The 27,264-nt window shown below is 46.1% G+C and overlaps 1 protein-coding gene across 1 annotated transcript in view; it reads left to right on the top strand.

Moving 5' to 3' along the window:
- LOC138304205 (alcohol dehydrogenase 1-like) overlaps nucleotides 1-27,264 on the top strand; it is a 470,989-nt gene that overhangs the window by 317,704 nt on the left and 126,021 nt on the right. The window lies entirely within an intron of this gene.

The following is a 27,264-nucleotide window of genomic DNA, read 5'->3' as shown; positions in this document are numbered from 1 at the left end:
ACCTTTTAACTACACTGCACCCTGCCTATAGGGATGCCTCGGACCTATCTTCGGGTGACTTTCATGTAGTAAAAGGGAAGGTTTGGCCTGGCACGTGGATGAACTTGCCAGGTCGAAGTGGCAGTTTAAAACTGCACACACAGACACTGCAGTGGCAGGTCTGAGACATGTTTACATGGCTACTCATGTGGGTGGCACAACTAGTGCTGCAGGCCCACTAGTAGCATTTGATGCCCAGGCACTGGGCACACAGGGTGCACTATACTAGGAACATACTAGTAAATAAAATATGTCAATTATGGAAAAACCAATCACCAATACCATTTAGATAGGGAGCAGTTGCACTTTAGCACTAGTCAGCAGTGGGAAAGTTCCCAGAGTCCTAAAGCCAGCTAAAACAAAATTCAGCATAGGATAAAAAAACAGGAGGTCAGGAGCAAAAAGACAGGGGAATCCATGCCAAGAGCTGACATGTCCAACAGTGGCCCTGGTTGTAAATGATTAACATAACGTCTATTGTTTCTCATACTTGTGCCATATTTCTCTCTAAGTTCAGTGTCTAAGGGTGGAAACTTACAGTGCAGAAGACGCCTGTGTGACAACATACAGACTGGGCATGGGGTTGGTGGTGGGAGCAAATAAGGAAAAATGAAGTGAAAAAGAGAAAAAGTTCCCCTCTTCGTTTTTCCTTGTACTATAGTATTGTGTCGCAAGTATTGGGCCATTTCTGAGGGAATCTACCAGAAAAGGAAAACTAGGGGAGTGGTGAAACAACATCAAATTAGGCACCTCAAAATAAGTCTTCTTATTGAAAACGTGAGTAAGTACAGCCCATGCTTGAACAAGCCCTTGATGATGACTAAGGCCCTGCCTTCATTACTATGGCTGGACTCATATATTTTAATGTTAACGACCTCTTGTTCTGGGCTGCATCAGAGATGGCGAAACTGGTGGTGGCAGAGTGGGATTGCATCAAGGCCACAGCAGCTTTGAAATGTCATGGGGGCACAGCCATGGAGTAGTGCTTCACAAGTCGCCTTCTGCTGCCTGTTCAGGTAATGTGATGCACACACACATTTTGTCAGAAGGGTGGACGTTCACTGTTGGGTCGTTGACTGCCCCAAACAGCACGTGGGGGCAATGGGCAAAGGATAAGCAAAGGTATGATGATGTTATAATGCACATCTTGGTCATAATATAGAAGCAGACCTGGGGCTGAAAGTGGTACTTATGCCTGCTGTTTGCAGGCAGACTTAGGGTACTGTGGTATTACATAAGAGTTCACAAATGCTTATGTAGACCTTTGTATAATATGGATCATGAGGAACATATTTTGCGCTGGTGGAATCACAGTGTTCAATTCCAGTAACACACTGCACCCATTTATTGGGGATCCCTGCCCTCCTCTTCGGATGTTTGCTGACCTGCTTCTAGTGAAAAATGTAGCTGTGCTTACAAATATAGCACTGTTTTCACTAATCCACTACCGTCAGGGCATTTTTTAGTAAATTCGATCACACTGTCCTGTCTGGGCACTTCTCTTGATGTGCTCTGCTGCAAACTGAGACACTTACCAATCCATAATTCAGGGCCCAGTGCAGAGGTCTTCACACTGTGGGGCGCGTCTCCCTGAGGTGCCCCGTGTGTTTTACAAGGGGGGCACACATTTCTCTGCAATTACATGTAAATGAAGATGGCCTGGAACTGGAGCCTTTTTCATTTTCGCCATTTCCAGGCTGTCTTCATTTGCACGCAGCCCTTGAAAAGTGAAAAAGAATGGGAACTGAGATTCGGAGTGCTGTAGGGGGCTGGGGAGGGGGGCAACAGTGCCAAGACGGTGGCTGAAAAGAAAATAACTAAATAGTTTGAATATTTTGTTTGTTCACTGTCAGCTGACTGCATATAAAATAATGCACACACAGCTTAATTGAAAAATAAAAGTTAAACTATGTACACTTTTAGGTTGGCAAATACCATAACTGCAGAGGTCTGTTTGTGTGAAACCTGAATAACACATAACTGAACTCTAATTGGCACACTGGGGAATAGTGACATTTGCACTTATGGTGCTGCCAGGGTCCAGTCTGTGACAGAAAGCACTGTGAATGTGTAAGTTATTATTGTAACCTTGTGTAGGAAAGTACCTACTTTTTTGACATGTTACCCCCAATTCCTACCCGTTTGTCAGTATGTTTTGCCTGTCTCACTGGGATCCTGCTGGTCAGGAACCCAGTGCTCATAGTTTGTGGCCTAATGTGTGTGTTGTCAGTAGTGCTTAACTGTCTCACTGAAGTTCTGCTAACCAGAGCTTCAGTACGTTTGCTCTCTCTGCTTCCAAATTAATCACTATAGTTTAGTGACTTCATATTCCAATTCCAATTGGCACACTGGACCCCCCCTTATAAGTCCCTAGTATATGGTACCTAGGTAACCAGGGCATTGGGTTTCCAGGAGATCCTTATGGGCTGCAGCATTTCTTTTGCCACCTGTAAGGCACTCAGAACCCTTTCACAGGACTGCCACTGCAGCCTGCGTGAAATAGTGCACACACTATTTCACAGCCATTTTCACTGCGCTTAAGTAACTTATAAGTCACCTATATGTCTATCCTTCATTTACTGAAGGCTAGGTGCAAAGTTACTAAGTGTGAGGGCACCCTTACACTAGCAAAGGTGCCCCCACACTGTCCAGGGCCACTTCCCCAGACTTCGTAAGTGCGGGGATACCATTACACGTGTGCACTACATATAGCTCAATACCTATATGTAGCTTCACAATGGTAACTCCGAATATGGCCATGTAAGGTGTCTAAGATCATGGAATTGCCCCCCATTCCAAATCTGGTATTGGAGAGACAATCCCATGCACCCTGGGGGCTCCACCATGTACCCCCAGTACTGCCAGACCAGCTCTCTGAGGCTTGCACTGCAGCTACAGCTGCTGCCACCTCACAGTCAGGGTTCTGCCCTCCTGGGGTCTGAGCAGCTCAGTCCCAGGAAGGCAGAACAAAGCATTTCCTTTTGGAGGAGGGTGTTACACCCTCTCCCTTTGGAAATAGGTGTAACGGGATGGGGAGGGGTAGCCTCCCAGAACCTCTAGAAATGATTTGAAGGGCACAGATGGTGCCCTCCTTGCATAAGCCAGTCTACACCGGTTCAGTGACCACACCCCTGTCCATCACCACCCCAGGGGTGGTGCCCAGAGCTCCTCCAGGGTGTCCCTGGCATTAGCAATCTTGTTCTCCAAGGTGCGGGGACACTCTGGAGATCTCTGAGTGGCCAGTGCCAGCAGGTGACGTCAGAGACCCCTCCTGATAGGTGCATACCTGGGTAGGTAGCCAATCCCCCTCTCAGGGCTATTTAGGGCCACTCCTGTGGGTTCGTTTCAGATTCAGCTTGCATGTTTCAACCAGGAATCCTCTGCAACTCCTGCTTCATCCTCTGACTGTCGGATCAACCGCAGACTGCTCCAGGAACAGCTGTAACTGCAACAAAGTATCCAAGAAGGTTACTTTGACTCTGCAACGTCAGCTCCAGCCAGCAACTGCAACAGTTTCCAAGGTGTGCATGCTCTCAGGACTCCCTGTCTTCACCCTGCACCAGAAGGACCCAAGAAATCTCCTGTGGAGTGACAGATTCACTTCCCTGCTCCAGCAGGCACCGTCTAAGACGACGACTGGTTCTCTGTGACTCCTCTCCTGGGAATCCTTCATGCACAGCGTGGCCCAGGTACCCAGCACTCCATCCTGTGACGCCCAACTCGCTGAGTTGTTCTCTGGGGACATGGGACCTTCTTTTGTAGTGCTGCAGCAACCACAATTTGCACCTTCTTTGTACCAGTGTGCTGGGACCTCCGTGGGTGCTGCCTGGTCATCTGTGGGTTCCCTCCAGTGTTGGGAGCTCCCTCTTCCTCCTCAGTCCAAGTTGAGGCCCCCAGGTCCCTCCTGGGTCCAGGCAGCACCATTTTGATGCAAACCACGACATTCAACGAAGGCTTGTTGGACGAATCCAGCACTGCAGCTCACCTGCATCCAAAATCTTGACGTGGGACATCCTTTGCATCATGCAGGAACCCGCAGCCATCTTCTTTGGTGCTCTTCTACAGACTTCTTCTAACCGGAGAATCCTCTTTTGCACCATCTTCTAGGTTGGCAGGGGCTCCTACCCTTCCTGGAAACTTCTGGGACTTCTGGACATGGTCTCCTCTCTTCACAGGTCTTCAGGTCCAGGAATCCACCATTTGTTGCTTACAGTCTTGCTTGGTTCTTGCAATAACTCTTGTGTCCTGAGGAAACTTGCAGTACTTCACTCCTACTTTCCTGGGCTCTGCAGTGGGGTATTATACTCATCTTTGTGGTTTTCTTACACTCCCAGCACCCCTCTACACACTACACTTGCCTACGGGGGAATTCGTGATTCGCATTACACTTTCTTAGTAAATAGTTTGTGTTGCCCCTAGGCCTATTTCTTCCTATTGCATTCTATGGTATTTTCTACTGTTTGCACTACTATGTGAGTATTTACTTACCTGATTTTGGTCTCTAGTGTATATATTGTGTATAATACTTACCTCCAGAAGGAGTATTGCCTCTACGATATTTTTGGCCTTGTGTCACTAAAATAAAGTACCTTTATTTTTGGTAACACTGAGTATTGTCTTTTATTGTGTATACGTACTGTGTAACTATAGAGGTATTGCAGGAGCTTTGCATGTCTCCTAGTTCAGCCTAAGCTGCTCTACTACAGCTACCTTTAACAGCCTAAGCTGCTAGAACACTGACTACATTTCTCTAACAAGGGATAACTGGACCTGGTATAAGGTGTAAGTGCCTAAGGTACCCACTACAAACCAGTCCAGCCTCCTACACCTTGCATTACACAGAGTCTAAGCTAGGCTGCTGTAAAATGGTGCAGTGTTTGAGATACAATTCCTACAAAATATAGCTTTTAGCAATCAAACTGAACCTAATGCAAGCATTTGTATAAGTATCTCTATTTATGCCATAACTCAGCTGATAACACCCCTACATTACCTCTCAATAAGAATACATCTTTGCCACCATAAATCTTTAAGCAGGGCCACTGGAATTACCCGGCAGAAGAGGGCCAAATTATGCAGGAGGGTTGACTCATCAAGAAAACGTAAATTATGCTGCATAATGGTTCGAATACTTACCGGTAATCTTCATTACTCCGAAAACATTTTTCTCGTACCAATACTTTACTCAAATGAGGTGTTCAACTTCTACCCAAGCACCATGTGACCTAGCTAGAGCCAATCACAAGTTTTTAGCGCTAGAAGCTCCTCCCCCTCCATGCCCCTCCCAACATGGTGGATAAAAGGGGATGGAGTCTACAACATGACCTGTATGTCCCAAACCAACATGAGGATTCAGGGAGTGGAGTGGGTGCTGGGAGGGAAGGTCGTAAGTATTGGTCTGAGAAAAAGGTATTGGAGTAATGAAGATTACTGGTAAGTAATCGAACCATTATCTCCTCAACCTTTATCTCGTACAAAAACTTACTCAAATGAGGAAATACCATAGCAAGGCCAGCACAACCTGAATTTCCCCCCCCCCCCCCCAAAAAAAAAGAAAAACTACTCTTGGAAATGCAAAAGAAAGCACTGAAGTCATTGCAAACCAAGAGAGGATAATAAACATCAAGTCTAAGGAACGAGGCAGGGACGCAGTCAGAACCCCTACCCCAGAACCTAAAGAGATTCCCATCTCCAGATGCGAACGGGAAAGAAGGATGATGGAAAACAGAGGAAGCTGCCATACAAAGGGCTACAATAGAAACACCAGCAGCAGAAGAGGACGAGGAGAAGTCCTCCATATCTCACCAGGCAAGTGCCTGATTGGTGAGGCACAAAGTATAGCAAGCAGAGACCAACTCCTCTGACGTAGGGCAGGAGAGGAAGCCTGCAGACCATGATGGAGAAAACAAAAACATAGAACACAGAAACTCTTGCAACATCCAAAAACCACTTGTACCGGACAAAGAGCGGAACACCACCCAAACAACAGCGAAGGAGAGCCACACTACCTCCCCAGGAGTAGAGGGAGCCAGAAAAAATGGAGGTCAAAATCAATGCTTGTAGTCGAAGAACAGGGGAGACCATTGAAGGGAGAAACGTAATGGTGACACACTCCAATGGCTCAAAAGGTGAAGAGAGCAAGTCCCTGAGCATGAGAGGAAGATCCCAAGCTGAAACAGAAGACTGAAGGGGAGGTCCAAGCAATGGAAACCCTGGAAGCTCAGACTCCTCCAAACAGGAGCCAGGAGTCTGGGGGACAAGGGAAAGGAGGAAAGGCATATAAAAGAAGTGAAGGCCATCGATGCGAGAGTCCATCCACCCTCGAACACTCCGGAATTGGGAACCTGGACAGAAACACAGGGAGGAGAGCACTGACAGAAGTAGCTAAGCAGAACAGCAGGGGGGGCGTACAAACAGTGATAAAAAAGGGCTAATACAACTGGCAGTAGACAAAAGCCAGTGGAAGACAGAAAGAGACCGCTACAGAGGAGAGCAACACACAAGGAGTGGAAGACTGACCCAAAGGATACACAAGCAGAGGCTGCACAAACTGCAGAAAGACCGCAAACCAAATTGGAAAGCAGGCAATTAATCTTCTATAAAAAAAGAAAACTCCACATCTCCCTCGGGTAGAGGACAGAGGCACAGCAAGAAAAGTGGGAAGATCTGCCAACACTGGACCTTTCCAGACACATGATAGGCGATCCAGGACCTCCAAGGAAACTGCTAAGCACTCAGGAGGGGAAGAATGTAATTGGGAAAGAAATCAGGGAGGACGTCTACCACAGGGAAACAGCTGAAGAAGGCCATCCCATGACATGCAAGGGGATCCCTATCCAAGTTTGTGCTTCCTGATGGTTGACGTCCAGCAACTGCAAGTTGCTGCTGAGGGACAACGCAGGTGGTAGCACTGTTCCAGGCCCCTTCCATACACAGGTACCAGCAGCCTGGAAGCATGGGGCAGAGGGAGTTACAGAGCTAAACTGCTGTCTCTAACTGAAGGGAGGCTGAAGCGCAGTGGTAGAAACCAAAGGCTGAACTACATTCATGCATGCAGAGAAAACAAGGGAGACTGGGAATAGCGGGAGTGCCAGTGGCTCCAAAGACCCCAGAAAAATTGAAAATAAGAAACTGGCCTGAAGAGCAAGGACAAACTCAAACCTCCAAAATGGGTTAGTCAGGACCATTACAGGCACTAGGCCCTGCCACAGACCCAAAGTACCTCGACAACATCAGGGCAACAATCTAGATACTAAACCTGTAACTACACACTCAGCCCCACAAGAATGAGGAATGGCCAGGGCCACAGGAATCCTGCAGCAGGAGAGGGACAAGCTATGCGACAGGGCTGAGCAAACCACAGGCAGGAAAAAATAGTCAAGTTTAGGGCACAATGCATCACATCCTAGAACAGTATCACTGCAGCATGTCGTCATCGTAAAATTCGGTAATCCTGCCTGGCTATTGGCCGCACCACAGCAGTCCCACTGCAACACTCAAACATAGCAACAGGCAACAGAAAGGCGACTGCTCTATGTCTTCAAATGGCCCGTCACTGCAGAGCATTGTGTTGTAGCTTTCACAGCAACCCCTTAACCGCCTGAGCTAGAAACAAAAAAAAAATATGTTTTCATTTAATTTGGTAAAAGCAGCAGATTACGGAGTAAGGGGCAAATGTGGCAAATCCACAAAAAAGTTAAAACTGCTGCTGCCGCACAGTCGCATAACTACAGAGGACCTGAGCAAGATGAACATGAAACTGATAAACACAACATCACTGAGCCACAGCAACAAGAAGACAATCATTTGCAATGCAATAGGTCTCACATTTGGCTGAGAGAGTGATTGGCATTGTAAATGCTTATTTGGAGGTTTTGGTCAACCCTGCCGCATAATTTGGTCCTTTCCTGCCACATAATTCCAGTGGCCCTGCATATAATTAAAGTACTTCTATTTACCTTCTGCAGAACATTATCTGGGGTGCCATGACACTGCTGAAAAGAAATGTGTTGAGAGCACATATTAGACTATGGCAGACTTTTAACTTCTTCCTCCAGGGCAAAGGTTTACAGCTTTGCTGTTATCCATGGACTGCAGTCTCTCAATGGGACTTCAAATTCATTACCATCCCCCGGCCGTAGATCATGATTTACAGCCTTGTTTACTACAGCGCTTGGAGCAAGTCGGGCTTTTTCATATACAAAGTGCATGTAGTTAAAAAAAAGTCACGCTCCTTCAGGAAATGCAGCTCGTATTACACAACTGACTTAAGGCTGATGCTGCTATATGTAGTTAGGACATAACCGTTATCATATAAGAGTCCGCAGATGAAACGTTACTCACATTGCCAGAGCAGCACACGGAAATTGTGAAAGTTCCAAATAATAGGCATACGCCTTCCGCAGAACGTGTTTTTATGAAAATAACAAACAAGAATAAGCCCCCCCCAAAAAAAGGCTACATTTGTAAAACACAGGTGAAGCTTTGTAAAACGAAGTTTCCAAGCAATATGGAAATACTCTATGTTACAAGAACTCCCAATTAGCTGAGTCTTCGAAGTTCGTCAGCAGACCCTACAGATGGAGAAAGGGCTGGGGTTAATTTGCTTTCTCAGGCGCCATGCATCACCCAGCTCATGACACTGTGGCAGGGGAGGGTTTTCCTGGAGGGATCAGCCTCCTTACAGCTGTTCAAACCAGCCAGACCAAGCTCCCAGAAGCAGTATTTTTATATATATATATATATATATATATATATATATATATATATCTTCATGCCAGCTTAACATACAGGTTAAAGATGCCGCACTCACAGAATGCTGTGATTAATCTTCTTTTATTCAACAAGAAAAAACCCTACCAAATAACACCAACGCGTTTCGACCTTCTGTGATCAAGACCTGGAAGGTCGAAACGCGTTGGTGTTATTTGGTGGTTTTTTTTCTTGTTGAATAAAAGAAGATTAATCACAGAATTCTGTGAGTGTGGCATCTTTAACCTGTATGTTAAGCTGGCATGAAGATTTATTGGGAATAGGTCCTTTCCCTGATGCTGGCACCAACACTAAGAGCGCACCTTTTCTGTGGACCTGTTGGAGTGTAAATATATATATATATATATATATATACATATATATGTAAAAAAAAAAAAAAGTAGAAACATAAAATAATTTGCAAACGTGCACACACAATAGGAAATAATTTATTTATAAAATGAATCGCAAGCACAAACTGACTTTTTAAGGAATTAATTTGGAGTAAAGTTTGCATCCATTTTTAAAATTACAAAATAATGACTGTTGGGCTCACCGACTCGCAAACACTTCAGGAAGGCTGCCAGAAGGTTAATCCCTGTGGGCCCGGAGAGCCAGGGAATGTGAGTGCAGATTGGCACTAACAAGCATGGCCTGGACTGCTCGTGCTCTGGGCTCACGGGAGAGTTCAGGAGTGGGCACCGTGCTGGGGTAAGAGGGCAGCTGCAGGTTTGGCTCAACTCGCAAACACTTCACAGAGGTGGACTGACAATGAGGTTTTGCATATACCTTAAAAGTTTTAGTCACGTCGAAAAAGGAAAACTTTATGAAATTGCTCAAAACCGCAAAAAGCTTCAGCTTAAATGAGCAGTGTAAAAGTTAGCACATGAAGAGTTGGGAGGGATGGAATGCTGCAGTAAAACACAAGCATTTGGAATGCAATAGTCTCGTGTTTACTCGAGTTAGAGCTCATAGCGTTGTAAATTACTGACTGGACTTTTATTGCCACACAGACTGAAAATAACAAGAGGAAGAGAGCAAGAGCAAGAGCAAGCTGGCCCTGGAAAAGCCCCCCTCTGATGTTGGTTTAGGTTAACAGAGGGAGCTGGTGGGGAGGAGGGACTGAACACAGACCCACAGTGCAAGGCAAACAGCCAATACTGAAAGAAAAAGTCCCCTTCAGAAGATATAAACATGATATAGCATAATTACACAGTACTTTGTGCTGCTCCCAAAGTGAAAAAAGGCAGGACAAAGAGGCAGAACTGACCACTAGCAAGCAAGGATTTTTTAAGAACACTGCAACTAACAAACCAAAACGCTGGAACTCACTCTATTGTATACTTTAGTATACAGCAGGCCGAACGCTAACGCTAGACCTAAACAGAGGTGCAGGCGCCAAGAGAAACATAAGCTCCCTCATCCACAAGAGAGAGCCAAAGTCACATAAAAGACATGCAGTCGGTCGAAACTCACCAGCATGGAAAAACAACAAGGTACCGCAAGCGTGAGGTTGAAGGTGCACAGCTGCAGATGAGAACCAGCCACACCAGAACATGGAGACCAGGCAGTCAAGCTCACCCAGCTGTCGTGCCAGATAGCCACTGAGAAAACCAATGCGCATCCAACCAAGCTCCCCCTAGGGTGGAAAGTATGTGCATGTCCGTGCCCAACAGGGAGAAAACTTTGCTGAGCCAGACGTATTGCTTCAGGACGAAGAACATGCTGCCAGCTCCATGAACCATGTAAGCTCCAGCAACCCAGGTTGGGGTGGAACGCAACTGGAGGCAAAACAGACCACGCGTTTCCAGGATGTACCCGACCCTGCAGCGTGCATTAAATAATGACAAGCCTCCCCACTGCAGCGAAAAGGAGAGACCCTGGCCACAACCACTGGGCTGCTCCAAACACCCGAAGCCACATGAAGGGAAGACCAAGTCTCCCACGCCCAGGGTCAATAAGACGTCCCCAGGGAATCCAAAAGGCCCGCTTTTGGAAAACTGTGAACAAGAAAAACAATGGTTGCCCAGCAACGCATCCAACTTACTAGGAGTAGGAGGAGAACCACTGTGAACCCCAGACCTGGAGAGGCCTCGCCTCCCCAGGCTTATCTAATATGGGGTACACAGGCTCATAGGTCACGTACCGATGAGCAGGTAAAAAAAAAACAGGACATGTTGTACACTCCATCCCCTTTTATCCATCACATTGGTGGGAGGGGCTTGGAGAGGGGAGGAGCTTCTAGCGATAACAACTTGTGGTTGTCTCTAGCTAGGTCACATCCTAAATGGGTAGAGGTTGAACACCTTATTTGAGTACGTTTTGGTATGAGATAAAGGTTGAGGAGGTAATGCAGCACATTTTGTGGCTAGCATCATTATTTTCAATTCATTGTTCATTAATCACTTCATTGTATTACCATTTTACTCACAGTAACACTATCAGGGGAAATATTACATCTCATTAGTACCAATGTAACACCCAAATACAGCAATAAGCAACTGCAAGATGACCAATCAACCTTTATGAAGGGCCTTGTACTGCCCCGGAAGACGTCGCCACGTTTTACAAAACTTTTGATCCGTTTGAGATAGAATTATATTTGTTTGTTAAAATCTGCTAATTATGCATCTGATGATGGATTATATAGCAAATGCAGTAAATCCATAACTATGTGGAAAATGCTGCTGCCTCAGAAACTCATAATTCCATTGGCCCTGACTAAGTGACAATCATTTAATAGTGGGTAAAAATATTTGTTTCTTCTTTAACTCTCTGCACTACCACCCAAATCTTAATTTTAGGCAGGGGCACCTCAAAGTCAGCATTAACGAATCGAGGACAGTTGCTTTTGTAAAAGGTAAGTCCAGTGGTTGGCAAGGAGGAGGCCAACAGGGTTGCACTCAGAATCAAAGCCTAATCACCTTGACCCCTGGGGCTTTAGAGTAATTGTCCAGGAGAAAGAGGAAAGGACATTATCAAAGAAATGGCCCTGAAGAGGAAGCACTTTGTCAGGGCTCATTTTTATGTTTACAAATGGCCAAAGACCGCTTCCTTAGAGAGATACCCCAGGGAAGGAGACGATAAAAGGGGGCTATTTGCTTTTGTTTTAATATTTAAAAAAGGGCCATCCATTAGTACAGCAGGTACTACTGTCAGGTGTGTAGGTGCCCACTGCTGCTCAATTATGCCTGCCTTATATTGAGGTGGCGTGGGGGCCCATTTCCTTGTTAGTATTAGAGCCAAAGCTACCCTTGCTGCTTTTTAACACAAAGGGGCAGAAATAATAATTGGTACTGCAGGTACAGTAGCACCGGGGCCCAGAGGTATGAGAAGCCAGCTTATAAGGATCTTAACTATGGTTGTTTACTATCCTTCCTTGCTTGCATTAGTGTCCACTGCACACCTGCTAGTGTTGAGTTGGGCCTAAGAGTGATGGGCCACAAGAGGGAAAAATGAAAGCAGTGGAGACACTTTTGTTTGGCTTCAGAGAGATGGCAGAAAAGGGTGTGTGGCTAGATGGAAGTCCATGTTTTTAAGAAAAGAGAGAGGAGACTGCTCTCTTTGCAAAGCAGTAGGTAACAGTAGTGAAGCAGGTGCAGCAGCACTGGGGTCCAGGAGTCCGAGAGGCCCCTGCATCACAATTATGACTCACTTTAGAAAAGGGACATGGGAACATTATTTTCCTTTCTAGTGGGATCTCTTTTTTTCTGAAAGGGACAAGATTGTTTCAAGATTGGAGTGATGGCCCAGCATGGTGACAAAGTGGCACAGGAGGCAGAAGAGATAGACTGTTACCAGGGACTGCAGTTATCATAAGTGCCACACGTGTAGTTGAATTGGTGTCCAGGAGTGTGTGGGGCTCACAACACCTCAATTATGGGGACCAGTAGTTTTTGGTCAGTAACTGTTTTTATTTGATGCATTTGCTGTTTTATGAGTCTCATATTTATTGTGTTTTGTGAACTATAGAAAAGGTACTACTGAAATGAGCCATTTACCTCCCACTCACCCAATTCTTTACATAAAGTTTGGAGGGGGGGCTGACTTCAAAACATTTTGCTTAGGGGGGCCCAAAGCAAAAAGGTGTGAACACACTTGTGCTGCTTCTCTATCTGCACAACAGCATCTGGCTCTAAAATGCACCCACAGGGAGTATGTCCATATTTGTACGTATCTAGTCTGACTTCAGCCATTCTGCATCCAAAAAGTATCTACATCTCTGGGGATTATTTAGTGTATGGTGGATGCTGGGCATCTGACCAAAGAAATGCCAAAGCCCTAACTTCTAAACTCTCTGGGGCTTATTTCCAAGCACCTAATGCCACCAGAGCGTCACTTTTAGCTGCGCTCTGGTGGCGCTGTGCCCATTTCAACATCTACAAGACGGCGCTAAGCCACTTTGCATGGCTTAATGCCGCCCCAATGCAGTTTTCTAGAGGAGAGGGGTGTGCAGTGAGTGTTGCTGTGGACTTTTCCACGCTTTTGCGAGGCAGCACCAAAAATGAACATCTCCCCCGGGGTGGCATTAGAGTGGTGCTATGAGGAGAAATAATTGTATTTCTCCTCATATTTGCTTTTGCTATGTGTGCTGCAAAAACGTACTCTTTCCCTGGGGTGAGATTTGGGTGGCGCAACGAGGAGAAATACTTTTATTTCTCTTTATTTTTGCTTTTTCTATGTGTGGTGCATTGTGCAGCACACATAGAAAAGTCAAAATGGCAATACGTTTTGTTTATGTGCAGGAAGGTGTCCCTTCCTGTACATAAACAATCATTAAATGATGATGGTTTGCTACTTCTATGTGTGCTGCATCATGCAGCACACATAGAAGTAACAAATCGACATATTTGATTGTTTATGTGCAGGAAGGGACACCTTTCCGCACATAAACAATCAACCCTACAACTCAAGCCCCCTTGCACTCTGGTGCAAGGTTGCCTGCGTTGGCGCTAGGCATCTAATTTTAGCCCCAGCGCAGAGGGAGGGGAAAGAAATGCTTGACGTATTTCTGCCCTTTTCCAGTGGTGCAGAGTGGCACAGTAGGGCACTTACTGCGCCGTCCTGCGCCACAGGGGCTTGTAAATAAGTCCCTCAGTCTTGCAGCCACAGCTGTCTCATTGTCAGAAAACTCTGCCCTAATGGCCTATGTGCCTTAAGACCATCAGGTCATATTAATTGTATATTAGCATTGTGCTGGGGGCTACTGGAATGGTTGTCTGCATTGTACTGTAATAATCTTTTCAAACCCCAATCTGCAGGATGGGCAAGCGTGCAATATCCCCTATTTCCATTGTGGCTGTTTAACCCTAAATGACATTGTAACGTTGCCAATGCAGATCGAAAGTATAATGTGCATGAAAATCTCTGAAAAAGCGTAAAAAGTATGTTTCATTAATACATTTGACAGATTGTTTGAACCTAGGCGTTGGCAGGTTGGATCGAGCAGCTCGTTAAAGCGCCATATTGCATACTTTGAAAATGTGCTAGTTTTTTTGTGTGTGCTATTTGTTCCATTCCTTGTGCAGGAGTTTTTCTTTCCTAATTTAAGAAGTTTTCAAAGATGTCAGGCCTGTATACTAATGCTTTCTCATGTTTAAGACAATCTCAAAACTGCCGTTCATGGCTTAAGGCAGCTTTAATACTATTTTGAGTCAGCAATAGTTCTTTGGTTTTTGCTGATGCTAAATAATTGAGTCCCGAAAAATAAATGCTGAAAAATAGAGCTTGCAATATGGAGGTAAACAAAATCCCGGTGCAAATTAGCACCACCCTTGTGGTGCATACATTCAGGCCTCTGAAACATCAAAGGAGAAATTGGGATAACTGGCAAGAATAAGGCAACAAGAGAAAAGCCTAGCCCCTTCTGCTTACCAGTGACCAGTCCTCTGACTAGTCAAGGCCCTTTCGGACCTCGTCGATCCACCTCACTTCAGTCCTTCTCCTTCTTGCTCTCTCTCTCTCCTTCTCACTCTCATTCTCTGTGACCTCCTGTGCCATTTTTAGGTCGAGCCTAGGCAGCGCTCATGTGCTGTCTGGAATACCTGTTGTTAGGAATATAGGCATTTGGTACCGCCTGCCTCTGCCTGCCAATTCCAATAGGTTGAAGGCAGTGTCCCTCTTGTAGTGCTGCCTCCTAAGTAGTTTGGCAGCCGATATGTCACTTCCTGTACTTGGCCACGGAGCACCGGCCAAGTACAGTTTACTTACGCCTCAAATGTTTTTCTGTTGTTTGGATGGACTATATTTCTTTGTTTCCTGCCACTGTTTCCTGTCAGTGACCACTCCTGTTCACACACGCGGTTTGTTTTCTGTATTTGCCTAATACTTGGTCCTTAGTTTACATAAGCAGTAATTACAAGCAGTTGTGTGTTACCTTTGGTTTGTACTTTTGGCTTTTTTTTGTTGCTTTATATAGCATGAAGGTGACCTAGGAAGGAATCCTCAGCAGCGGCTCTCCCGGCACATTGGGAGAGCCGATACTACAATATTCACTGCACTCGGGGAAACTCACCCCATAATGCTTTGTAGGCATTCATTTTACAATATATTTGTGCCTATGTTAACGCGTCCTTTTATGTCAATTTTATACACATTAGGACTCGTTTTAGGCCAATGAATCTTGTGACCCAGTGGTGAGACACCGTAGGATGAGATAACTGATCAATATGTCAAGCAATATATCAATAATGTCATCAATATTCACCACCACAATGCACTTTACCTTGGTTATAGACATTAATCAAATTGTCGATGCAACCATGACCTTTCAGCCATGAATAACCACACCTTTGATAGAATTTTATGAATTTTATTCCCTATTGATTTCAATCTACTAGCAGAAGTGTTAATCTCAAAACCAAGAAGCATAAGACCATAGTCACAATATGGCAACTGTGATAAGATTTCATTAATGCAAGAATCACAAACATAAGAACATAGCACGGCGTGAACATAGATCAGAATACAAGAATATCGCTTGAGTCTCAGTTCAGCATAGAGTAACGTCAGTCTTTGTCTATTTGCGTCAGTCAGAGTGATTACCTATCCTAACCACCAATTAGCATCAGCATGTTGGACTTCTTGCAAAATAATTTAGAACATCAATTTAGAAAACATCTCGTTATGGCCTCTATTTAAAAATGAGCAGACAAATTACAAATCGCATTGTCATAATTACCCTCCAAGGATTAAGTCAGCACACAGGATCAGTCTTCGTCTTCAGGACATCAGTCGAATCGCCATCAGTCTAACCTCGTCTAAAGGACAGGGGACACTTCCCTCATAAGGAGGAGAAGCGGAAAGGGCAGTCTATGGGTGAGGATAGTTAGTTTAAGTCTCAAAGTCACCAAACAGAGTGACAGAGTTTCTGGATAAAATCAATAGCATTCCCTACCTAGTTCACCCGTCCCTTCTGTGACTTGAGTTTTTATCCCTTTTTCGTAATACCTTCCCCCAAAATTCTATTGGACATTCACTATACCCCACTATCTTTAACCTATCAAATTATACATTAGGTAATCCCAATTGTCACCCCACGATAATTTATAACACTTTGATTGGTCTTCATAATTGACGTCTTCGGAGGTGGCACATCCGGTGGGTTTCTTCACCACTTGGCACATTTCTTGGGTCATGAGTTCCTTTGTCCATGGTCAAATGTTCTTGTAAATTTAGATTAATCTACTTTTGTTTCAAATTGTATTTGGATTCACACTAAGGCAGCTAGCATGCGGATGGGAACGGAATCTGGTTTGTTACATAAAATGAAGGAAAGGAACAAATGCAGGGTCATGGCCCTTTGCGAGTCAGCACACTGGAAAACAGAGAAAATGCTTTAATATGAGCGCTTAGGCAGCCAAAACCTACAACGTATGCTAACTTAAGGACTATGAGATTTTAATACAAATGTAATATCGTAAGTGTTAATACAAATCACAGCATGAACAGTTTTACATATCATTGTTAGTTCACGTATATTGGTAACCTCATACATTATAATCGAATTTCAGATGCGCGATTAAACATTACTCTAATTATTGTCGTTTTCTATGCAGCATTATTGATCATTGATATAAGCATTTCACGTTTAGCATATGTAATATTTAAACTACGCTCTATCAGTCCCTCCTCTGATGACGCTCGTCATCACATCAACCTTCCCCTTCGACCTTTCACTTTTAATTTTTCACCTTGCGCATAATGCGCATTTCAACATCTTGCCCTTTATGTGAACTCTCCCAAATTTCATTGAACGTTTTCTCTCTCTCACTTTCTTCATTTCTTCTGGTTCTTTTAGTCCAATCTTTCTTAATGTTGTTATTTATTTTGCATGCCCCCCAGAATCCTAATAGACAGACTAGAACAATTAATAGACCCATTAATATTTTTGCAAGTACCCCATTCCAAGTATTGGTAAACCAGCTCCCAACTCTGGCAATTCCCTTTCTAAATTTCTCCCAAACACCAAGTTCTTTCATATCCTTCAAATCTGTACTATCTCTAGTAAGGTTAGTAAGCATACTTCTAATCTTTTTACTGTTATCCGGAATGAACGAGCAACAATGACGCTTGTTGAGCATCTTGCAGACCCCTCCACTCTTTGCTAAAAGAATGTCTAAAGCAAGCCGATTTTGAAGAGTCATAGCTCTTTCTGCAGCAAGTTCAGTATCCATCAGGACTATAGCCCCTGTGAAATTTGTCAACATGTTATCCACAATAGTAGACAACTTTTGAATCTTCATAGAATTCAAGATAACCCCCACTGAAGGGATTATAGCTCCGAATATGTCACCAATGACAGCCGCCACTGATTCTCGTTTTTGTCTAGGATGTTGTAATTCAGACGTCTTAGGTATTTGTTTTAAGTTATCAATCTGGTAAATCTTTGGGAAAACTATTCCCAAATAGCATGTCCCATACCATCCCCTAGGGAGACGGTAATAGGCATTAAGTCCACAGATGTAATAGATTCCAGGGATCGCTGGATCCTGTCCATTCAACATAAATGTCAATTTTCTCTGAAACAAAAACACGTCTACATTCACTCGTTCCCACAAATAAATTGTCCTGCTCAGATTTTGGCCTATATATACAAAGCCTACCTACATGTAATGCATCTATAGCTAGTTTGCCTTGTGTCTTGATTGCAGTGTAAGCATAATCATTTGCATATGTGCGTTTTTCTAACCCTTTTTCTAATCTTTCCTTCAATGCTTTGCGTCTATCATCAGTGTGATCTAAAAAGCTTTTCTCAACAGGTGATAATAAGCAAGTTAAATTATTGCGATGTGCATAAGCAGTTCCGAATGTAAGCGTCGGCTCAAAGAATCCTCTAACTATTTTTATATCATGTTCCTTAGCTAATTTACTTAAGAATTCAATCACAGGCACAAAAGAAAACACAACATCCAGATTTAAATAAAAGTATTGCACATGCTCTTGATTATAAAACCTTGTTAGTAGCAAGCTGCAACTAATCCCATAAGTAAGAGGGAGACTATGGTAAGTAACTCCCTCCTGCACAGATGAAGGAATCTTAGTACATACATAACATTCTTTCGCATCCATAGTTTCCACATATTCATTTAGTAAGCGATAGAAGACATTAGTAGAAAGTTCCCCCTTTGAATTAGTTCCCTCATGCAAGTGTCTTGCATCTTGCTCAAATCTCTCCCACGGTGTTAGTGTTGTAGTTTCAGGTTTTGAGGTAGCATTAATGGTCTCTTTCTTCATCCATGGCATTCCCACAATCACTCCCACAATTATTATTGCACACACAACACCTATTATAAGCCCTAGCCAACCACACACTTTACTTCCCTTGCTACTGCCTCTATTATAAGCCATATCTGTATAGAATCAGATAGTAGATCAACAATCAACTTGAGGATGATTTAGAAGATTTAGAATATTCTCTTGCTTTCTGCGTGTATTTACAGCGTCTTCACTCACTCCAGGACCCCTTTTTGTCAAATCAGGTTAGCAGCTTGTCATAATCAGGTTTCTTATAAGTCCATCCGGTTCTAGTGTTACTTTCGGTAAGTTATGAAGTCTCTCTTTCAGTTTTCAGATTTTCAATTTTAATCAGGTTTTTCTTTGGATTTGTTCAGGTACCGTAGTATTGGCCCGGTACTTCTCGATCAAAACAGAATGCTAGGAATTCTTGTTGCCATTCAGATGTTGTAGCATACGCCCATTCAGGACCTGTATATCTTCTGTTTGCAACTCTTTTTCTTTTCAGCCTTCGTTCACCTTGTTGTTCTCCTTCGCTTAAGTCTTCCACTCGAGATGTGTCGTTTTCTTCTGTTATTGTCTCATTTGGTGTGTCTTTTATCCTAAAGAGTGTTTTCTCTGGCCAGTTATCACCCATATGCATCTTCTTTCGTTGTGTCTTTTCAGAACGCTGGATAGCACCCACCTCTTGTGATATGATGTTTTCGCTGGATGGACCTGCAGCTGGCTCAAGAGACTCTGGCACGCTCTGATTTCTCTCTATTATTTCTCCTTCTTCTTCTTCCTCTTCTTCTTCTGGGTCTGTACCGTGTTCGAGTTCTAACCCGTATCTGTCTACTTCTGGGAGAACCTCTCCTTGATTTAGTTCTCCTGCTGCCTCTACTGAGATAGGCACTCTGTCACCTCTCTCGAACTCATTGACTGTTTGAGGGACGAGGCTGTTCTCAGTGGGCTCTCCGGAAGTCTCAGTTTCTTCTTGACTGTTTTCTGGCCCTGACACTTCTCTTCCTGAGACTGTTGTGCCGGAAACTTCGAGTTCCTCTTCAGCAGGACACGTTACCCCTTTTGTGTGACTGGCATGTATCCAATTGGGAACTCCGGCACACTTTACAGCAGTAGTAGTTGTCAAGATTACTTGATATGGCCCTTTCCAACATGGTTCTAGACACGACTTTCTCACGTGCTTCTTGACAACCACCCAATCACCGGCTTGTAGAGAGTGGCCTGGATCGCCAATCGGTGGCAATGTGTTAACTTCCACCTGGTGAGAGAAAGAGCGAATCACATCAGCCAAACCCTTGCAGTAATCCAACACCATATCATCTGTAATATTCACTAGCGCATTTGCAGGTACTGCTGGTAATCTCATAGCTCTACCCATGAGGATTTCATGGGGGGATAGTCCTGTTTTCTTGTCTGGGGTGTTTCTCATTGACATCAGCACTAAAGGTAATGCATCTGGCCATTTCATATTAGTAGCTACGCACATTTTTGCCATTCTCGATTTCAAAGTACTGTTCATTTGTTCTACTAGTCCTGATGCTTCGGGGCGGTAGCTACAATGCAGCTTTTGTTCGATGTTAAGTGCGGCACACAGTAGTTTAATCACCTCATTGTCGAAGTGTCTGCCCCATCTGACTCTATAGAGACCGAAAACCTGAACCTGGTTTTGCAACTGTCAGACTATCATTCCTGCGTGTGGGATATGCCTCAATCCAGTGACTAAAAACACACACAATCACCAACACGTACTTCAATCCTCCACAGACAGGCATTTCAATGAAGTCCATTTGCATCTTGTTGAATGGACCGCCAGCTCTCCCAATGTGGCTCAAAGTTACCACGGTTCCTTTCCCGGCATTCATCTGTTGACAGATGATGCACCTGTGACAGGTAATTTCTGAGGCATGTCTGAATTTTGGGTTGAACCAATCGATCTTGAATGACCTGATCATTGCATCTCTTCCAAGGTGAGCCTGTCCATGATATAACCTGGCGAATTGAGATAGAAGACTGTTTGGCAAGACTAGTTTCCCTTCCTCTGAGACCCACAAATCATCAGCCCTTTGTACACATTGCATTCTTTGCCAAGAGCATTTCTCTTCTTTGCTCGCACAGCTCTGTAATGTTTTTAACTCATCTAATGTGTCGACTACCCGCAATGCAAGGTTCAGACATGTGTCATCTTCAGTTTGTGGAAATAGTTCCCATTGCTCCTTGAACGATATACAGTTCAATATGCAAAACCTTGCGACTTGATCTGCATAGCCGTTTCCCATGGACACAAAGTCTTGTGATCTAATATGAGCACTGCATTTCACCACGGCAATTTCAAGAGGTAACTGAATTGCATGTAACAAATCTTTTATTTGCTCACCATTTTTCACAGGAGAACCAGATGAGGTCATGAAACCTCTCTGTGACCAAAGTTGGCCAAAATCGTGTACAATCCCAAATCCGTATCTGCTGTCAGTATAGATAGTAACTCTCAAATTTACAGCTGCGTGGCATGCCTTAGTAAGGGCGATTAATTCTGCCACTTGAGCGGAAAACACTCTCTCGAGCCAGGAGGCTTCAATGATGCCAGCTATAGTGCATACCACATAACCAGCTCTTAATGTTCCAGCGGAGTCTCTTAGACAGGACCCGTCGACAAACATGATACAGTCATTTTCTTTCAACTGTGTGTCCTGAATGTCTGGACCAGGTTTGGTACATAACTCAGTTACCTCAAGACAGTCATGTTCAAATTCTTCCTCATTTTTTATTTCAGTGTTTTCAACAGGAAGTAAGGTTGCCGGGTTCAATACATTACACCGTTTAAGAAAGACATTTGGTGACCCCAGTATGATCGTCTCATACCTAGTGAGACGAGCATTTGTCATGTGCTGAGTTTTAGTTCGAGTCAACAGAATTTAAACTGAATGCGGAACCATTACTGTTAGGGGGTATCCCATGACTATGCCTTCACATTGAGTAAGGCTCTGACCAACTGCTGCAACTTCGCGCAAACAACCCGGTAAGGCTGCTGCGACAGGGTCCAAGGTAGCTGAAAAATATGCTACAGGGCGATTTGCATCTCCATGGACCTGTGTTAAGACAGACAAAGAACAAGCATCACGTTCATGACAGAACAACAGAAAAGGTTTCTCATAGTCAGGCATTCCTAATGTTGGTGCCCTTCACATGCATTCTCTTAACTCCATAAACAACTCAAGTTCCTCCTTAGACAATGTTATGGTATATGGCTCATCCTTGATTTCCTTGCCTGTCAGCCTTATCAATGGTTTTGAAATGATCGAGAAGTTGGGTATCCACTGGCGACAGTAGCCCACCATTCCCAAAAACATCCTGACATCTCTTTTTGTCATTGGGGGGTTCATTTGTAAGATGGCTGTTATTCTTTCCTTTGATATTCTCCTGGAACCTCTTTCGATCAAATGTCCTAAGTATTTCACCTCCTTCTGACAGTATTGTAGCTTTCTGGGTGACACCTTATGTCCATTCTTTCCCAGATGATTCAGTAATGCAATGGTATCGTATTTACAGCTGTCTCTAGTCTTGGATGCAATCAGCAAATCGTCAATGTACTGCACAAGAGTTGAATTAAAAGGCAGCACCAGGGACTCCAAATCCTTTTTCAATATCTGATTGAAGATGGACGGTGACTCAGAAAACCCTTGAGAAATTCTGCACCAACTGTACACCTTATCCAGAAATTTGAAACTGGAGAAAAATTGACTATCCTCATGAAGAGGTATCGAAAAGAAGGCATGTGATAGGTCTACGACAGTAAACCATTCAGCATCACAGGGGACCTAGAACATTATTACTGCTGGATTGGGCACCACAGGGCAACATTTTATCACAATTTCGTTTATTTTTCTCAAATCCTGTACAATTCGAACTTTCCCACAAGGCTTCTTCAAACCCATTATGGGAGAGTTGCACGGACTTCTCAAAACTTCTTTCAGGACTCCCTGTCTGAGAAAATCTGCAATTATTTGTGACACTTCGATGAGAACGTCTTGTGTCATATGATATTGTGGCACTTGGGGGAACAATGCATTTGACTTTATCTGAACTTTAACTGGTTCTACCCCTTTTATTAGTCCTACTTCCTTTCCAGTCAGGTCCCATTCTTTCTCTGTTACCGTTCCCTGTAATTCGACAGGTAACTCAATCAAGGTATGCATCGGGAACAGAGTAATCAAAGAGTAATCTTCATTTGTCTCTGTTTCTTCCTCTAAAAACTGACCTTCGTCTCCTTCATCGTCACTATTTGTCTGCACTTCAATTCCGTCATTGGAACAGGTAATTGAACATTTTGGGGGTCATTCTGACCTCGGCGGTAAAAGGCTCTTACCGCCGATCAGAAGACCGCCATTCTACCGCCGCGGCCGCGGTAAACCGCCACGGTCATTCTGACCCACAACTGCCAAACCGCCAAAAACCCGACATCCACGGAAAGGCCGCCTCATCAGCGGTCAGCGATAAACTGGAGATGACCAAACCTCCACCGTCACGCCAACACAAACACGCCCATGCCATTACGACCCATGAATCCACGCGGCGGTCATTTAACCGTGGTATTCCATTGGCGATACACACCGCTGCGGTCAAAATACACACCCAGCGCCAAAACACTGCCACATTGGACAATTAGAAATACACACACCTGATACACATACAAACACCACTCCCACACATCCAATCAACTATAAAACACACACCCACATCACCCACAAACCCCCACTACTAGAAATTCGGAGAGAAGGCGAGAGAGAGAGAGAGAGCACAGCTATCGAAAACCCCAACACACAGAGGAACACAGCATCATCACCCACACTACATCCACGCACAAAACACCACACACCACCACACACACCACACTCATCACCACAAACACCACCCACACCACCCCATGGCACCCCAAAGACACCCCAGGTTCTCGGACCAAGAACTCAGGGTCATGGTGGAGGAAATAATTAGGGTAGAGCCCCAGCTATTCGGCACACAGGTGCAGCACACCACAATAGCCAGGAAGGCGGAGCTATGGCAAAGGATCGTCGACAGGGTCAACGCTGTGGGACAGCATCCCAGAAACCGGGAAGACATCCGAAAGCGCTTGAACGACCTACGGGGGAAGGTGCGGTCGATGGTGTCAAGACACAACATCGCTGTGCAGAAGACTGGCGGCGGACCCCCACCCACTCCACCCGAATTCACAGCATGGGAGCAAGAGGTCTTGAACATCCTGCATCCTGAGGGCCTCGCTGGAGTAGGCGGAGGAATGGACTCTGGTAAGTCTAATCCCAACTACTTCACCCCCCCCAACCACCAGCATGCCAACCCACACCCCCACCCTCACCCCCAACCCCCCAGCACACATCCTCCCTGCCAATGTCTCACCAGCACAACCCACCCAACACAACACCAATCCCTGAATGCCAACACAAACCATGGACACCCATCACCTAAGCATGACCACTGCACATACCCATCCCCCCCCACAAACCACCCTCACAACTCCTCCCACAAGGGAATGCCAGCACTGGGGGACAAGGGCACCCACAAATCGCACGCCATGGCACACACAGAAGCAATAACCATACTCTTTTACCCCTGCAGGGCCCGAACGCCAACACACCGGCCAGGAGGGTCCAGATTTGTCCTTCCCGCCCCCAGAACAGGCCCCCAGTGATGACAGCAGCTCTGTCGACCTAAAACCAGATGACCAGCCCGGACCATTGGGGACCTCTGGACAGTCGGTTCCCCACACACAGACACAGGCCACAGCAGACCCAACCCCCTCTGGGAATACCAGCACAGCTCCCACCCAGCGGGCCCATGCCTCTGTCTCCAGGACGCGTCAATCAGCGGTGTGTCCGCCACTACAGGGCACCCAGGCTGACCCACCACCCAAACAACAACAGGGACCTGGGGGCAGTGGTAGTGGGCACACCGTCCAGGGGACAGAGGCCCGGGGAAACAGGGGAACTGGGAGGGCTGCTGTGCGAGAGGGGGTTGACCGGCCCAGGGAACCCACTCTCCAAGAGGCCCTCACCACCATCATGGGAGCATACCACCACTCCCAGGAGACGATGGCGACGGTACTGGCCAGGTTCCAGGAGATCCAGGCACAGCAGGAGGAACGGTACATGGGGTTCAGAGACGAACTCAGGAACATCGGTACCGCAATGGGGACCATCGTTCTGGCCCTCAACCAGATAGTCACCACATTGTGGGACCATGTGGCACCCCAAAAGGCCCCTGTCACTAGCCCGGACGACGAACAGCCTACCACCTCCGCCGGCGCTAGTGGACAGGAGGCCCCCACACAACGACAGGCCACCAGAACCCCACCTCCTGCTGAAGATCAACCACCCCGCAAGCGGAACCTGAGATCACACAAGAAGACAGAGTAGGATGCCAAGACCCCCGCCAGCATAAGATACCCCCTGATGTCATCCCACTGTCCCACATTGTCACCCTGTCCAACCTTGAACTGCCCCTGCTCCATCCTTCCACAGGCATATGGACAATGCACCTGTGCTACTGAGAACTGGACCCTGCCATGGACATTACTCCACCCCCACAACATCGCTGTGCAGAAGACTGGCGGCGGACCCCCACCCACTCCACCCGAATTCACAGCATGGGAGCAAGAGGTCTTGAACATCCTGCATCCTGAGGGCCTCGCTGGAGTAGGCGGAGGAATGGACTCTGGTAAGTCTAATCCCAACTACTTCACCCCCCCCAACCACCAGCATGCCAACCCACACCCCCACCCTCACCCCCAACCCCCCAGCACACATCCTCCCTGCCAATGTCTCACCAGCACAACCCACCCAACACAACACCAATCCCTGAATGCCAACACAAACCATGGACACCCATCACCTAAGCATGACCACTGCACATACCCATCCCCCCCCACAAACCACCCTCACAACTCCTCCCACAAGGGAATGCCAGCACTGGGGGACAAGGGCACCCACAAATCGCACGCCATGGCACACACAGAAGCAATAACCATACTCTTTTACTCCTGCAGGGCCCGAACGCCAACACACCGGCCAGGAGGGTCCAGATTTGTCCCTCCCGCCCCCAGAACAGGCCCCCAGTGATGACAGCAGCTCTGTCGACCTAGAACCTGATGACCAGCCCGGACCATCGGGGACCTCTGGACAGTCGGTTCCCCACACACAGACACAGGCCACAGCAGACCCAACCCCCTCTGGGAATACCAGCACAGCTCCCACCCAGCGGGCCCATGCCTCTGTCTCCAGGACGCGTCAATCAGCGGTGTGTCTGCCACTACAGGGCACCCAGGCTGACCCACCACCCCAACAACAACAGGGACCTGGGGGCAGTGGTAGTGGGCACACCGTCCAGGGGACAGAGGCCCGGGGAAACAGGGGAACTGGGAGGGCTGCTGTGCGAGAGGGGGTTGACCGGCCCAGGGAACCCACTCTATAAGAGGCCCTCACCACCATCATGGGAGCATACCACCACTCCCAGGAGACGATGGCGACGGTACTGGCCAGGTTCCAGGAGATCCAGGCACAGCAGGAGGAACGGTACATGGGGTTCAGAGACGAACTCAGGAACATCGGTACCGCAATGGGGACCATCGTCCTGGCCCTCAACCAGATAGTCACCACATTGCAGGACCATGTGGCACCCCAAAAGGCCCCTGTCACTAGCCCGGACGACGAACAGCCTACCACCTCCGCCGGCGCTAGTGGACAGGAGGCCCCCACACAACGACAGGCCACCAGAACCCCACCTCCTGCTGAAGAGCAACCACCCCGCAAGCGGAACCTGAGATCACACAAGAAGACAGAGTAGGATGCCAAGACCCCCGCCAGCATAAGATACCCCCTGATGTCATCCCACTGTCCCACATTGTCACCCTGTCCAATCTTGAACTGCCCCTGCTCCATCCTTCCACAGGCATATGGACAATGCACCTGTGCTACTGAGAACTGGACTCTGCCATGGACATTACTCCACCCCCACCCATCACCGTTTTACTATCATGGACATATATGCAGCACTTAAAATAAATCACCAATTGCACTTCAAATTTCAGGAGTCTGCTTGTATTCTTTACAAATGTATTACACATAACGGTGCAATAATGTTCAGTTACATTGTGATGACAACATACCAATGTCAATAAGCATTAGTCCATGGGCAAACAAAGCAGAAGTCACGCTGTGGGTCATACAGCTCTGAAAAGGGAAGGAAAAGTAAAAAATCAGTTAAAAGGAACTGGGGGGAAACACAGAAAGTAGAGATGCAGGAGGCCAGAAGTAAATGTAAAATGGCGTGGGTGATTCTTACCTGTGTGCTACTGAAAATACTGTTGTATAACTGTGTCCCTGTTGTCCGTGTCGTCCCCGTCGTCTTCCTCCTCTTCACTCTCCACAGGCTCCACAGCTGCTACAACACCACCATCTGGACCATCCTCCTGCAGGAAAGGCACCTGGTGTCGCAATGCAAGATTGTGAAGCATACAGCAGGCCACGATGATATGACACACCTTCTTTGGTGAGTACATTAGGGATCCACCTGTCATATGCAGGCACCTAAACCTGGCCTCAGGACCCCGAAGGTCCGTTGTATAATCCTCCTAGTTCGCCCATGTGCCTCATTGTACCGTTCCTCTGCCCTGGTCCGGGGATTCCTCACTGGGGTCAATAGCCAAGGCAGGTTGGGGTAACCAGAGTC

The sequence above is a fragment of the Pleurodeles waltl genome, chromosome 1_1 (genome assembly GCF_031143425.1).
Source record: "Pleurodeles waltl isolate 20211129_DDA chromosome 1_1, aPleWal1.hap1.20221129, whole genome shotgun sequence".
NCBI lineage: Eukaryota > Metazoa > Chordata > Amphibia > Caudata > Salamandridae > Pleurodeles > Pleurodeles waltl.
This window is presented reverse-complemented; position numbering and strand designations above follow the sequence as displayed.